Source organism: Vulpes lagopus, chromosome 11 (assembly GCF_018345385.1).
Source record: "Vulpes lagopus strain Blue_001 chromosome 11, ASM1834538v1, whole genome shotgun sequence".
NCBI classification, from domain to species: domain Eukaryota; kingdom Metazoa; phylum Chordata; class Mammalia; order Carnivora; family Canidae; genus Vulpes; species Vulpes lagopus.
In genome coordinates this window covers 17,937,878-17,951,275 of record NC_054834.1, presented here as the reverse complement: position 1 = coordinate 17,951,275, position 13,398 = coordinate 17,937,878, and the positions used below count along the sequence as shown (strand labels likewise).

Here is a 13,398-nt window from a genome sequence, read left to right as displayed (position 1 = left end):
CTTACATCGTCTACTTGCCTCTGCTTGCCCTCACGTCAGCTCTTCTATCTGGACGCCTCCTGGGCTCTGGTCCTTTCCCAGGGGGTTTGTCAGGGGGCAATCCGAATGACAGCATGCATGCGCAGCACTTAGCATCAAGAGTAAGTACCCGGCAATGTTAGCTGTTGGGGTTTGGGTTGGGTTTACCATTATCATCGTCACTTGCAAGTGCGTACTGCGTGCCCAAACCTGTGCCAGGTGCTCACGCAGCTTCTACAAAAGTATAGGCAATCTTAATTTTCCTAACAGGTGTCTGAGGTAGATGATGTGGCATTTGGGCTCGGAGAAGTTGAGTAATTAGTTGAAAGCTACACAACAGTCAGTAGTAAAGCTCAGATGTAAATCCATACGGCCTCAACTCTCAGTTCTCTTTCCTGTGCCCGCACCCACTGATCCTGCCTTTGCAAGGTCAGGCTCCAGCCCTCCAGGGCTCTCCAGCACCTGCTGAACGGGCTCCGCAGGCCTCTGCATGTCTTTCCAATGAGGAAGCTCCTCGTGGTTTCCTCCCCCGTCGCACTACAGCTCACGTGCTGGGTTTCGGCCGTGGAGGTCCATTTGGAGTCCCTCCACTGTCATGCCCCACGGCCCAGGACCTGACCACGAGAACGTGGGTGTGAGTGTCAGTGCAGGATGGGTCTGAATTGCGTGGCTCATTCTGGAACATAATGAAAAGCTTAGTTTGCAGATGTGAAAGTGAGAGATGTGGGGTTTTTTCTCTCTCCAAGGTAGGCAAGAGCTGGGCGTGATTCAAAAGCAGAAGAGAAGCAACCACTTGAAAAAAAAAAAAGGGCTCATTATTGAAGAACTAGGGGATGACATTGCTGCTGATGCTAAAATTTTCATCAATCTAGTTTTCACTTCAAGACCATTTCCTCAGGGAGCCTCCCTGAACTCCTAAATGAGGTTAGCACCCCGTTAAATGCCTCTGTAGCACCCTTTACTTTTTTTTTTTTAACTTTCTTTTGATGATACATCACATTTGAAACCATTTGTTCTACACCCACCTCATGCAACAAGCTCTGCAAGGGCAAGAATGTCCTCTTGTTTGTGCTGAATTCCCAGCAGTCGACACAGTGCTCGGCACCGAGATGTTCAACAAATGTTCATCAACAGCAAGATTAACAGTATTTCTCTGCCTGAAGAGCAATCGTGCTTCTGTTTGCCAATACCAGGAAGAGAAAAGGAAATTTCATTTCTTTATGAAAGAGTCAAAGACAACATGATACTGTGATTGAAGCAACGCACACTGGGTAAGGCTTAGTTCACACGCAGCTTCTTTGTCAATAGCGGTGAATGAGTCACCCGCGAGATACGGAGGAGGATCACCTTATCACCCTCCTGTGTAAAAGCCTCCCCACTGTTTTTGGGTGAAGTTGTCCCCAACCTGCTCTCCCAGCCTTCCCTTCTTCCACGACCCCAGGCCCCACTCCCCATTCCCACACCCACTGAGCACTTGCAGATCCCACTTTCTGGGATACTCTTCTCCACGTTCTGTGTCTGTGTTCCCTTTAAACTCAAATGAAAACCTGGTCCACATCCCAGACACGGACGATCTGTTCTCGCGCGCCCACCCCACATCACTCCGTACTTGGCGTCTGGAGGTCTAGAAGTCTGAAATCACGCACGAGGAGTTCCTGGAGGCACTCGTGGTGTCTTGAGCATCTTCACATCGCCAGCGCCTAGCACACGCCTGCCTGAAGGTCAGCACATCTTGTGATGAATAAACACACAAGAAAACCTCAAGGCCTCCTTGACTGTTCTCTTTTGCTCACAGCCTATAGCCAGCCAAGGCAGGTCCAGCCTCGGCTGTCTTCAAACCATATCCGGAATCTGACCCCTTCCCACCACTTGCCTGACCCAGGGCACCGTCGTCTCCTGTCTGGGAGACCACAGTAGCCTCCCGACCGGTGTCTTGCTTCCCCCTGCAATCCGTTCTGCACACAGCAGCCGTGTTGGCCTTTTAAAATACTCCCCTGTGTGAGACCATCCAGTGGCCTCCAAAACACTTGGAATAAAATTCAAAAGCCTCACCGAAGCCCTGGGTGGTCTCACCCTTGCCCTCTTCCGCCTCCCTGCGCATTTACCGTTCCTGCGATGCACCAAGGCCTCCCTTTGCAACATGTTCCATCTTTGCCCACATGACTTGTTACTCGGCATTCAAGGCCCTGCTCACTGTGAGCTCATCAGAGAGGCCTTCCCTGACTGCCTTATCTCAAACCCCACAGTTCTCTCTGCCTCTTCGCCTTACCTTATTTTCTTGTGTTGTACAGATCCACATCAGACGTATCACTATGTATTTGAATATTAGTTTTCTGTCTCTTTCCTGTGATAGGTCCATGGACTTCACAGATGTATTCTCAGTGCATAGACCTGTATGACATAAGCAGTAGGTGCTTTTTTTTTCTCATAAATGTTTGTTAATGAGAAAAAAAAAAAAAGCTTTCCCCAAGTGTCTGCCAAAGATGGCAGAAAGGCAGGTCTGGTGAACGATGACCTCCAGGCACCCATCATGGCCCATCATTGCCACGCGACTGCTGCTAGGCTGGAAGGGGGTGGTTGTGCACTGCAATGGCAATGAACATTTCTGGCAATTTCTACAGAAACAAGTTAAAATACCTGGTCTTCCTCAGCAAGTGTATGAACACCATCTGGGCCTGTGGCCCCCACCACATCTTTAGGTGAACAGCAGGGATGTGCTGCCTGCCAGACTAAGTGAGGCCAGGCCACCCTGACCACCTTGAGGTGTTGGATAGGACTCTACCTCCCTCTGACAAGAAAAAGCAGTTGGTGGTTTCTGCTGCCCTCGAGGCTGTGTCTCCTCCTCCGTGAAAGCCTGTCTACCTGGGATACCCGGCTCACAACATTGGCTGGAAGTACCAAGAGGTGACGGCCACCTCGGAGAAGAGGGAGGAGAAGGCCAAGATTCATTAGGACAGCTCATGAGGTTACAGAGACAACCTGAAAAGAACATGGAGAAGGAACGTGACCAATATACAGAGACCCTCAATACCCCAGGGTCCCCCGTGTGAACGCAGTACTGTTGATTCCCATGCTTGGCCTGCCCTGTCCTTCCTCCGTCACCACCCTGGGATGTAGGGGACCCAAGGGCTGCCCTCCAGGTGCCACAGGTGCTGGGGATTCGACAGCTGGGAACACAGAAATGGCTGAGTCACTACTTCTGTTTAAGAAAGGCCTTTCTTTAAAAAGTTACTTGACACATCTCCCAAATCCGTGAAGATAATTTGTCTATGACCTACTTGTTTGAGAGAGTTTTAGAAAATTGAGCACAGGAACAACCAGTGAGTTCAGTTTCAGCATTTGCAGAAATGAGCTGGAAAACCGTAATTGGAGGAGAAGCCTGCGTTGTGAGGGGGCACATGTTTGAAACTTCTCACGCGGTCTTGTACTGTAGTCTGCAGCTGGTGGAATGTGGGAAGGTGCTTGTGGGGACTGCGACCTGGTGGGGTACGAAGGTTTTCAGAGTCACACACAGGCTGGGGAGACCTACACCCAGGACATCACAGGCATTGTCCTTGCTGCCTCCCTGTCTTTAGTGATCAGAACTGAGTAAGTTGTTTTTAAATGGAACAAAAAAGGGATAGCTAAAGCTGCTGGCTCCTGGGTCCCAACAGAGAGAGAGAGAGAGAGAGAGAGAGAGAGAGAGAGAGGACAGTGTTTTGAGAAATAAAACTGAATGCAGGAAAAAGAACTGTCTGAGGATGGCCTTGATGAAGTATGACAACAAGAACTTCGGGTGACTCCAGACACAAGAGCTTTGCTTCCACTAATTCATTCTCTTTTTAAAGCCCCAGAATTGTTAAAAAGGGACTTTGTTCCCTGAGGACATTCTGATAGACATCACTTGTGGGGCCTCCCCCACTCCAGAAGTGGGTCAGTCTGCTGCCTGAGTCCTGCCCTTGAATGGCTTACAGAAGCAGATGAGGGAGTGTGAATAAGATCCTGTCTGAGTACCACGGAGACATGGGCTTAGCTGGAGTCGAAGAGTCTCCCCCGAGTGGCTTGTTTCCATTTCTTCTGTCTGTGGCAAGAGGTGCTTATTATCAGTTTCCATCATTTCTCCCATGAAACGGGTGCCTTATGATTGATTATTCTCATTCCTATTTCCACTCTCTGCCGCTTCAGACAGGGCCGTACTGGTGTGATGAAGAACACGACTCTAGGAAAGCTTTGAGATTAAAGATGCTTCCGAAAGATTAGGGTAAAACCTGTTTAGATTCTGCTAACTCTGTGAACTCAGAATTCATTATCGGCTTCATTGGGCTAAGATGTATCTTGGTGCCATGGGGGGGTAGGGAGGCAGGCCGGTTATTCGGTTATTAAGCAAACTAGTGGTGGAAACAGTATTTGCAAAAGGTGGAGCCAGTGTAAAAAGACTTTGAGGCACCAGGCTTAAAAACAGTTTATCAGCACTATGAATTTTTTCACATTTTAAAAATTGAGGTATACTTTATAGACAAAATTTACCCTTTTTACTGTACAATTCTACCCAGGTTCTGAAAAACCCACACAATTATATAAGCACTACCATAATCACGATACAGAACAGCCCATAATCCCTCCCCACCCCCCAATCTCTCATTCTCCATGTGGTCAAGCCTCTTCCCACGCCCAGACCCTGGAAACCACTACTCAGTTTTCTGCCCCTTTAGTGTCATCTGCTGGGGAGGCTCGTATAAAGGGGCTCACGTGGCATGTGACGTCTTGGGCCTGACCACTCCCTCTCCGGGTGGTGAGGCTGAGATTCGCTCACGGGTGGACCAGTTGCTTGTTCCAGTCTGCGGCTGACTCCTGTCCCTCGCCCCCCGAGTGTCATGGGTGTGTTGACCCATCACCAGGTGATGGACATTTGCGTTGTGTCCAGGTCCTGCTGCATAAGAGCGAAGCCACTCTAAAAATTCACACGCAGGTTTTAGTGTGAACTTAAGTTCTTCCTTCACTTGTGAGACAGCCTCAGGGCGGAATGGTGGAGTTTTACAGTAACGAAACGTTTCACATTTTTTTTTTAAGATTTTATTTATTTATTCATGGGGCGGGGGGGCAGAGACACAGGCAGAGGGAAAAGCAGGCCCCACGCAGGGAGCCCGATGAGGGAATCGATCCCGGGACCCCAGGATCACGCCCTGGGCTGAAGGCAGCCGCTCAACCACTGAGCCACCCAGGGATCCCGAAATGTTTCACTTTTTAAGAAACTGCCAGACTGTTCCCAAGTGGCTGTTCCACTTCTCCTTCCCAATGAAAACATAAGAGAGTTTCAGGGGCTCCACGTCCTTGCCAGTTATTTTTGGGTTGTTGGTTTGGTTTGGCTTTTCCTTTAGCCACATTAGCAGATGTGTAGTGGTATCTCCCTACAGTTTTGCATTTTGCTCTTAGCGATGTCGAGTCTTTCTTATACGCTCCTTTGCCATTCAGATATCATCCTTTGCCCATTTTTAAAATTGGGCTTAACTATTAACTTAATGGCTGACATGTATATAAACCCTCATACATAGTGTTTCATTTGATCACAGGTCTGGGAGGGCACTGGGGCAGTCTTCCCCAACTCTTGGTTTTCCATCTCCCTGAAAAATTGAGGCTAGGATGCTCCAACGGCTTGCCCGAGTCCACGCCGAGGGGCAGCACTGGAGCTGGAAGCCAGGCCCTCCGGACACCCCTTCCTCTGCCAGCGGCTGGCCACTCTCCCTGAAGACATGTGGGGCCACCGCTGCCCAGCAGGGGGTGATCCGCCTGCCGAGGCTTCGGGTGACTAAGTTAGGGCCAGGTGGCGTCTGTGCCGCCCCTGTGCCCCAGACATCTCCATCGCCGCTCGCCAGCAGAACGTTCCCGTGCTCGGTCTCCCTTCTCTGGAGTCCAACTCCCAGCTGCTAACACATAAGGGGAAAAAAATCTATAAGCAAACCTTCCCTTTCTCCTCTTCCCACTCCCAAATGGGGATTTTTGCATTTTAAGAGGGGCTCTCAGAGGCACATTCTTCTTCATGTAGTGGTTTTCAAACTGCTTTATTAGAGCTTCAAGTGAGAAATGGCCTAAAGACCCAGGCAGGGGTGACGGTTACCAGAGAGCAGGTGGATGGTGAATGGAAGGAAAGGTGATGGGGATTAAGGAGGGCGGAAGAGACCCGGCAGGTGGGAGGGGGGTGAAGGGCCAGAGGCTCTGGATCCACCTCACCTAGCCAAAGCTGTTCCATTTTTGTTTGTTTTACACATTGGCTTTCATTTAAGATTTTATTTGAAAAGAAGAATGTGCTGCTTTCCAAAAGATGCTTAAAATAAATGAACCAGCATGTTTCTCATATATCCTGTAATGCAGGTGTTGAACTCATTGAGACCGATCCCTGAGCAGCACCACATTCCCAGGTCGCATCTGGGTCATCAAGACTCTACCTGTTGAAAAATAGAGCCGAGTCTCACAATCTGTACTCCCAGACACACCTCTGATGAGTGACACCAAGACAGCAACCCCCTTGGCCCTTGGGGCACAGAAGGGCTTGGCTGGAGTCTTCTGACCTTGATCATTTCCGTTTACTCCAGTCCACTGACGACACACCGTATTTTCCATATTTTTCTACGTGTGTCCTGGTGTAGAAGAAGAAAGCAAGCACCAAAACAGAGGAGGGGCTTGGGCCTGGGCTCTGGAGTCCTCTTGATTCTCACTTACCCTGAGCGGCCCTGCCACATTGCTTAATATATCTAACCTCGGTTTCCCCATCTACGCAGTGGAGATAATTGCAGAGCTGTTGTGAGGACTGAAAGCTCCTGTATACAACGCACCTGGCACAGGTCAGGTTACAGGTGAAGCCTTCAGTAAATGGTAGCTCCATGATCAAGAGCCCCATCGGCCCTGAGATTTGCTCCTTCAGCCCTGGAGGTCAGGTTTGCCACAGGCTTACTGCTGCACCTTTGACTATGCTCTGAAAATGGTTATTTTGCTGCAAAAATAAGCAAATATGGTCACAATTTTTAAGGTCATTGACGTTTATAACACCTAGTTTGCATCTCTCTGGGAACAAAGGTGACACAAATACATGTTTGAATGCCATTAACGATGCCTCCAGACAGGAAACCATGCTTCAGAAAGAGCAAGAGCAAAGGAAAATCATTAATTTGTTCAGAAGTTTTTTAAAGGCACATTTTTCTTTGTATTTCGTTACAAAAAGCAATCACCCTAATGATGGTTGAACAGATCCAAATGAACCATTACCGCTTGGACCCATCCTGAAAAGATTTTTCTTTTGAACACCAAATGACCTCACATTACTGTTCTTTGATCTACTCTAGTCATTGTTTCTTACATTTTCCTATAATATTGTAAATTAGAAGAAAATATAGTTCAGTGTAACCACATCAGTCTTCTCCAACCCAGCCAACCGTCGGCTGCAACAGGAGAGGTTTTTATAGCGAGAAGGGACACTTACCAAATCCATAGATCTCTTTGCAGAGTAAGCTCATTTGTTTGAGCAGTAACAGTAGGTCTTGAACTGACTCTGTGTCTCCAATATCTAGGAGGAGTATTTTCAGGCCAGTCCAGGTCAAAGTGTGACACTGTGAGGGCCATTTTAAAAATACATAGTATTATCCCTGCCCTTCAGAAATGCAATTTCATTATCTTCTGATTCCTGCTCGCGTTTCCAGCATTTTCACAAATCAACACCCTCACTACGGTGACTGCCCCTCCGTGTCCAAGGTTCAGACACAAATGGCATTTCCTAGTCTCCACTTAGAATAATGATGGAGCCACCTCTGAAAGAATCACTTTCGATGGGAGTTTCTAGGATACTGCCCCAGAAGAGAGGAGTCCCATTTGACAATCAAAATAGAGGATGGTCAAGGAGTCTAGCGACAGTGTTTCAGCTGAGTTGCTAGAACATTCAACGGCCCTGCCCCACTCCTGACCAGCTACGCAGCCTGCAACAAGTTACTTAACCCCTTTGTACCTCAGTTTCCTCATCTGTACAATGTACAGTTTTCACGTGGGTAAATACAGTAGAAGAGTGACTGGTATCAAGTCAGCCCCTCACTCCATGTTCCCTGCTGCCGTTATTAGCTATATAATAGTGCTAACACTACTGCTACCTTCCTGAACACCCTTCCCCGAAAGGCAGCCACCAAGCTCTTCATCCCGGCCCCGTGTTGGCAGGAGGAGAGCAGTGTGGGGGGGCCTTGGGGCAGGGCCTTGGGGACCAATGGGCCCAAAGCTGGAAGCCCTAGGGCTCTTAGCTGAGGTGTGGGGCCGGAGACAGGCCCTTCTTCCCCTTCAGCAATCCCTGGATTCCTCCGAAGGGGTCTCTCCCTCACCCTTCAGCACAGGATAAAATTAACTCTTCCTTGATGCCGGTTACATTTTCCTCTTCGGCACAATTTTTTGCTGGAGATAAGAGCCACCCAGGAAAACCAATAATGCAGATACTTATTTACTGCAATAAGTAGTATATTCCTAGTGGGTCACCTCTCTGTTACTGTCACTTGACTTGCTGACTTTTATATGCCATGAAGAAACAAGCTGTTCAAACACAGTAGATAAGGGTTTTTGTTTGTTTGTTTTTTAATCTTAGGCATAGCAAGATACGTAGTGGAAGACTACATTTTATTTTTCAATATTGCTGAGTTCCTACAAGATAAATCAAGAGATCACACATCTTTTAACTCAAAGTTAATAGTACACGTGTGTGTGACTTGTGTACAGATATACTAATAATATGTAATTATGTATCAATCAGACCATTTTCTTTTTTTTTCTTAATAAAGATTTTATTTATTCATGAGAGACAGAGAGAGAGAGGCAGAGACATAGGTAGAGGGAGAAGCAGGCTCATGTAGGGAGCCCGATGTGGGACTCAATCCCAGGACCCCGGGATCATGACCGGAGCCAAAGGCAGATGCTCAACCACTGAGCCACCCACATGTCCCTAATCAGACCATTTTCTAGGACAGATCCAACTGGCTAGAACCAACAAGAAGCAGGGGAAGAAACTTGACCTTAACTTAGGAGAGGGATCTGCTCCTTCCGCCAACACAGTGTGAGCTGTGTAGGGTCTGTCTGGCCTGTGGTTCATCTGAACATTCACTGGCACATTGACTAATGATTCCCCAGAGATGAAGCTCCTTTAAGCAAAGTCATTGCATCATCGTGGCTGAGAAGGTTAACAAAGGAAAGAACATCTGTTGAAAGCCAGGGGAACTTGACTGCCTGCTTTATAGATCCAGAGCTCCCCTAGCTTTTTTATCCCAAGGGGCCACTGATGAAAGCCATTCCAGTGCTTTTTTTGTTGCTGCTGTCCTTCCTCTCTGCATGCCTGCCCCAAACTTATTTATTTGCCCTCCTGTCAAATACACACTAGCACTTCACCACCATCCTCTCTCTGAAAACTGATAAAAGTCAGGGATGCAAACCTATATTTGCTGATTATTCTCTAAATGAAGATCTGAAGTGTTTGCAAAATAAGCATTGGGTTTCGAGTCTTCCGTGTTCTCTTTGTGCAACTGACTGATTTGTTCATCGAATATTCACTGGGCACTTATTACCGTGCCCAACACCGTGCTAGGTGGAAATTCCCACTGGATAAACAAGACTACCGTGGCCGCTGTCCTCATGAAGCTTGTGATCTAGTAACTGGAACTGCTATTTATCGAATAAGCAGGCAGATAGAGAATCACCAATCATACGTACTATGAGGAAATAAAGACAAGATGCTCCTGAGGACAGCAGAACATCTACCTTGGACTGGGAGTGATATTTAAGAGTCCTAAAGAATATAAAAAGAACCCACCATATGAAGAGTTGGGGAGAAAACTTTCTGGACAGAAGAGTCAGCAGTGACATACATCCTAGAATAGAGAAGGATCTCGGTGCATGTAGGAACTGAACGAAGACCAGTGTGGGTGGAGAATAGAGAGTAAATAGAGATGAAGCTGAAGGGGCTGGCTGGGGCCAGATCATGCAGGTTTTTCTGGGTCATGGTATTAATTTTGGGTTTTTTATCCAAGAACAGTAAGAATCCCTTGAAAGTTTTAAGTGAAGGAATGACATGATCTAATTTGTGTGGCGAAGATATTGTTGTGGGTGCTGTATGGAGAATCAAGCAAGTCTGAATAAAGAGAAGGGTGGTTTATTGTAGCAGCCCGTGTGAGAAACAGTAGCTTGGCAGGCCCATCCCTTGGGTGTGGGAACTAGGTTGGTTGTCCTGAGCATTGAACTCGGGGGAGGGTGTGTAGTTCCCAGTATCCTACACTTAACTTCTCTTGTCTGAATAACACTGAAAGTCACTGTTGAATTCTCTGCCTTTAACAGCATCACCAAGGGTTTATGAAAGATGTGCACACTATGGCCTTCTTTTAAATGGGATTATCTTGGGCAGCCTACACCGGTTGCATCCTTCCAGGGACAGCCCTGGATCTTGACCTCAGGTGGCGAAGGTGAAGGCGAACATAAGTTGACAGAGTCCATGTCCACTTGAAGATAAGACTCATAAGACTTGCAGGTGGATTCCATTTGTGAGGTGAGGGAGAGAGAGCAATCAAGACTGACTCCAAGTGATGGTTGTACCACTCATCAAGACGGGGAAAGAAGGACAGAGTGCAGAATAGGCTCAGGGAGAAAAGATTTCCACTTGGGACTTGTTACAGAGAGGATGCCAATTGGACGATCTGAGTGGAGATAGCAAATGGGCAGGTGGACACCAGCCCAGAGCTCATGGCGTGGAGTTCAGAAACATCTGGGAGTACTGCTGTTGTATAAAAGCTATGTGAATAGATGAGAACACCTAAGAGACACCATAAAGCACGAAAATGACCTAAGACCAGTCCCTGAGGAATGCCAACATTTAGAGGCCAAGTAAATGAAGAGGAAGGAACGGCCAGAGAGGTGGGGTAAAGAACAGGACGATGGAGTGTCATGGAAGCCAAGGGTTCACTTGGTGTCTGGGAGTGGTCATCTGTGTGAAAGGTGGTGAGATAAAGCATGACGATGAATACACAGAGGTGTCCTCTGGACTTGCCAATAGAAAGATCACTGGTGACCTGAACGAGAGCAGTTTCACTCCGGGGTGCCAGCGGGAGAGGGCGGGTGGAGGAAGCCGGGCTGGAATAAGAGGCTCTCTTTTTTTTTTTTTTTTTTTTTTTCTGATTTCAGCCATTGGGTCTGCTGGGGACTTTGTTTGGACAGAGGGGCTGCAGGAACCCCGGCAGGCCCACATGGCTGATTTTGTCTCCTAGGATGCATCTCTATGATTTCTAATTCTAGGCTTGCTCAGATGGGAAGAATGTGGGGAGCCCGTCTTCTGGGCACCAGCCTCAGTAAATGAACACAGTGACATATGTCAGGTGGTGGCCAGGTTCAAAGAGAAAAAGAAGGGAGAGGGGACCAGGGGGAAAAGACGGTTTGAAGGAACCAGCAGGAAATGTGGCTATTTCTTCTGGTCATCATGTGTCAAGGCTTCACGAAAACCCTAGTTTGCACCCCAGTTCGGGTCACCTCGATGAGGCGGGTGAAAGGCAAGGTGGGGGACAGGCTGCCCGCCACCTTGGTCTACTACACTCAGCTCTGCAGGCTCTTGCCTGGTGCGGGTGCCACGTGGCTGGTGCTCGGGTGGGGAATTCTTGCCCAAAACAATGAACACCATCAAGCAACTTAGTAAAGGTCCATCCTTTAAGTCATTTTACTTTAAGATGCAATTCATTTTAATTTCTGACTCTCAGTCACGAGTGGCTTGGGATAGTTTAGCTTTTGGTTTCCACCACTAAGAATTCAATGATCTATAAACAAACACTAGAGAAATCTTTTTTTTTTTTTTAATAAGAGTGATTCTTCTGTATCTTTGCATTTGGAATGATTTCACCTTCTGGTTTACTGTCAAGAGTAAGAGGCTCAGAAATAAATACTAACCATTCTGTCCAGTGATGATGGGGTCCAGGTCCTGTTGGTCAGCAGTGGCCACTGAGCAGGTCCATTTCACATGCTTTGATCCTATCTGCAAGGCAACAGGTTAGGAAAATGTTCTTAGTAAGTAAAAAAGAGTAAAGACACCCAACCTTTTACTCTTGGCTGACCCATGTTGTAATCTTGGTCAAATTACTTAACCTCTCTCTGCTTCAATTCCTCCTTCAGGAAATGGTGTGAATAATAATATCAACCTCCCTGTATCTCACAGTTGACCCAAGGCCAGCTAATTAACTCGGCCCTACAGGATGGAATTGGCAGGGGTAGGGGAGGGGGGTGTTGGGAAGAGATAGTAAACTGTGAAATGGCATCATCACAGTCCAAGTTAGAGATTACCATTGCACCACTACCCTCTAGTTAGGCCTTTTGGAGACCACTGTTAACTCCTTCAGACAATCTCTTCCTGTCTGATGGAGTGGCCATGGTCTATCATTTGCTATAACGGTTTGATTTTCAAATTCTAGCCCAGCCAGAAGCAGAACATACTCCAATTTTCAACAAAAACATTTGCATTTGAGGATTTTAGAATACTCCTTGAAGTAGCTAAGGCCACCTGGGGGTAGAGCAAAACCACACCTGGGGATCACAGCCATCAGGGATGGCTGATTTACTGCACTTACTCCCAACCTCACCTAGAAGTATGCTAGTTAATATGGCCAGTCCATACGTAGCTACTGGGACAGAGTAGAAATCCGACTCAACCGTGTGTAAAAAATCGTTATAATCCTCCCATTGCAAAGTGCTGTCCCCTTTAAAAGTGCGTATCTCATCTCTATGATGTAAACACTTCAGTCACCCCTTATAAAAGGAGAAAATGAGGCTCAGAGAGATCAAGTAGTTGATCCAAAATCGCATCTTGGTGAATGCCAGAGGCAGGATTCGATTCCAGGTCTTCTGATGCTTTTCCAGGACTTTTTTTTACTCCTTATGTGAGCATGATAATAGAACTACCTACAAAAAGAAGGAAGAGAACACTGAGCCCTAAATATTCCATTCGAATTGAACATCCAAGGAGAAACTTTTTAAAACTGATCTGATATTGTACAGGTGGCCCAGAATTACTGAACTATCCGCCCCACTTCTGCCTGTCGTTTCCTCTTTATAAATCAGCATCAAAGGTACTGGATAAGAATCCTCAAATTTTAAGTCAAGTAGACCCTTGACATTCACTGAGTCTGAATAAGGGCCTTTAATTGTCTGCCACGTATAAGGTTACAGCAGCAGGAACTGATTCCCAGGCACCGAGGCTCGTGTGTGGAGCTGAACGTCCTGGCTAGTGAGGAGCCTCTCCTGCCACCCAGCACCCCTGATCAGGGAGGCCTCGTCGTCCCCACTCACGACCCTATGCCAGTTCTGTGGAGAGAACTTACAGTCTAAGGAGATATTTCAAAGTTTAAGGATTTCCAA

At 47.3% G+C, this 13,398-nt stretch overlaps 1 protein-coding gene, 1 long non-coding RNA gene and 1 pseudogene across 9 annotated transcripts in view; 2 read left to right on the top strand and 1 right to left on the bottom strand.

Moving 5' to 3' along the window:
• Positions 1–13,398, top strand: part of MAGI2 (membrane associated guanylate kinase, WW and PDZ domain containing 2) — a 1,339,556-nt gene that overhangs the window by 1,301,715 nt on the left and 24,443 nt on the right. The window lies entirely within an intron of this gene.
• Positions 2,283–3,068, top strand: LOC121501642 (annotated as a pseudogene).
• On the bottom strand, positions 6,216–12,984 carry LOC121472370. Its single transcript, XR_005982862.1, has 4 exons — positions 12,788–12,984; positions 11,938–12,022; positions 6,828–6,985; positions 6,216–6,440 (listed from the first exon to the last, which is right to left on the bottom strand). It is a non-coding gene; the product is annotated as an uncharacterized LOC121472370 (long non-coding RNA).